This window comes from Elephantulus edwardii, unplaced genomic scaffold (assembly GCF_000299155.1).
Source record: "Elephantulus edwardii isolate Elephantulus edwardi_28Jun2011 unplaced genomic scaffold, EleEdw1.0 scaffold00019, whole genome shotgun sequence".
NCBI lineage: Eukaryota > Metazoa > Chordata > Mammalia > Macroscelidea > Macroscelididae > Elephantulus > Elephantulus edwardii.
In genome coordinates, this window is record NW_006399769.1 from 14,742,894 (window position 1) to 14,745,750 (window position 2,857).

Consider the following 2,857-nt stretch of genomic DNA (forward strand, 5'->3'; position numbering starts at 1 on the left):
CCACCAGCTAGTTGTGTCCTTGGAAAGTCACTTACTATCTCTGCACTTCAGTTATCTTCCTCTGTTAAAAGATAAGATGAGATTAGATCAATGGTTCCCAAGGTGCAAGTCCCTGCGAGGCTGAGGAGTTATTTCAAAAGATTTCCAAATCCACATGTACACCAGGCAGGCTGTAGATTAAATTAATAGCATGTTGCGCTCATATAGGGAGTGCTCTTTGTTCCAATAAATAATTACTGATAAAATTCAAGTTCATTATAAAATGTTCATGAATTCACAGTGGTATAACGTCACTAACTCTTCTCAGTATATAAGTACTACAAGGCCAGCATGCTTTTGGAAGAAAATTCAAGAAATGATGAGGTTGGGAAGGGATCCTTATGTTTAAAAGGTTTGGGATCACCTCTGATATAATCTATAAAATTCCTTGAGGACCCTGGTAGTGAAGCAAGCACTCAGCTGCCAACTAAGAGGTCAGTGGTTTGAACCCACAAGCTCCACAGGAGAAAGATAAAGACAGTTCACTCCCTTAAAATTCACAAACTCCAACTCACTGAGGCGGAGCCAGTTTCTATGCATAGTTGAAGAAGCCCGTGGGTTTCTGAGTGTGTAAATCTTAACAGGAGGAGATTTCTCATCTTTCCCCTGGTTTTTAAGTGTTACAGCCTTGCCAGTCCTGAGGGGAATTCTGCTCCATTCTGTAGGAATGCTCTGTGGGAAACTACGTAGGTATAGAACCCACTTACAGCAGAGGTCAGTCTATATCAGGAAGACCAGGGCTCCCTCTGGTCAGTCCATTGCATCCAATTAACTACAACACTCCCACAGAACAGAGGAAGAGTCCAGGTAAGGGCCTTTAATGTCTTAGAGGATTTCTTGAGACTTTTTTCTATTATCCCACTTCCCTATTTTAACTTGTTAATTTCTGACTCTGTGTTTTCTGGAATAGGCGACTTGTGTAAATTGGGGTAGTAAAACATGAAACAAATAGCTCTCTCACTTGTAGGAACCAGGGTTTTAACTTAAAAAAGTCATTTCAACATTGTTGTGTGCTGTCAGACTACTCACAGTGGACCCTCCATCAGGTTTGTAGAGGTTGTAAGTTGCACAGGAGGAAATTACTCTTCTTTCTCTCATGAAGCAGCTAGTGGATTAAAACTATTTTCCTTGGGGTAGGCATATAACTCGTTATCACTGTGAGACCAGAACACATGCAAATATAGACAATTCTAATCAAATAACATACAACTTCTTTTAAGAAGCATCTCATTTTCTTCCTGCTTAAGGTAGGTCTCTAGACAATTCTAGTGGTGAGAATTGTTATTCTACTGGTGTGAGATTACATCCTCAGTTCATGTAAGAAACTAAGTCTCCTAACTTTAAAAATAAAAAGATATGAGTAACTTAAAGAAATAAGGAAGAACAAGTTACTTATAAGTTTCATTTTTCAAAACGGGGTACTTTTTGAAGCCTGTTTGCTTATTATTATGATTGTTAGCAATAAATATTTATTAAATATTTAATGATCATAAAAGAGATTAGTATTTAGAGGTTAGGAATGAAACGAATTAATTATACTCTCTTACATTCTGGTGGCAAGAAACTGCACTGCAATTTCAAAGGCACGTGGCCCAAATCCATCAGCTGCTCGGTGGGAGGAGAAGGGGCAATCTACTACAATGCAATTTAACTGCCTCTGAAAACTTGCTATGGATCAGCTATGGGTCCATTCCGACTGCGTAGTACTCAGCAACTACTGGTAAGTTTGTAAAAAGTCATGGTGGTGCAGTGGGTGAAGTGAAGGGCGGCTCAGTTGAGGTTCAAATCCATCAACTGCTCCAAGGGAGGAAGATGAGACTATATGCTTCCACAGAGACTTACTGCCTCAGGAATCCTTCAAGACTGTTCTACTCTTTCTCTAGGGTCTTTATGAGCTGGAATCCACTCAAGGGTTGTGGACAGTATTAAGTTAATATGAGTCGTAGAGAATTAAAGAATGTTTATTTTAATATTAGAAGTATTTATTATATGAAGGATAGTATAAACACAAAGCATACAAACTTTGTAAGCAAACCAATGTAAAATATTTTTTTAAAAAGTATACATTCTAAGATTGTAGAAAAAAACCCCAAACAGAATTAGGCTAATAGAAAACCCAGACTATCTTACTGTCAAGTAATCGTAACTAAAATCTGTAATCATAACTAAAATCTACACCCTAGAAGTTATTTTAATACATCATACACAGAGTTTGTAAACTATTATAAGAATAAGGAGTGACAGAAATGTAAGAATAACTCCAGGTGGAGCCAGAGAGAAATAGTATACAACACTCTCAAGGAAAATAATGGAGGAAAAATGGTTTAAAATATATTGTTATATAAGTTGGATTGAGGTCCTCAAGAAACAAGGATTTTAGGCAAAACCAACCAAACAAAACAACATTCTTAAAGTGTTTTAAAAGAGAAAAGCTTATGAATTTCAAATAGCAATGTTGTATCAATAAAAAGAAATTTAAGGCTGATGAAACTTATTTATTGGAATATTACAAACTAAAAGAATCTTTCCCCCCCCCCCCCTCATGCACAAGCGTAATGTTTCTTTTTCTCCTGCTTCTAGTGGTTTAGTGGCAAGAAGCTGTGCTGCATTTCCAAAGGCGTGCTGTTCGAATATACCAGCTTCTCCCCTGGAGAAAGACGGGCAATCTCTTCCCATGTGATTAACTTCCTCTGAAAATCCACCAGAGGGTCAGCTATGGGTTGGTTCTGACTTGATGTTAATTAATTAATCAATCAATCAATCTGGACATTTAGGTTGCTCATCTAATTTTATCTTCAGAGTTCTGATCAGTAGATAG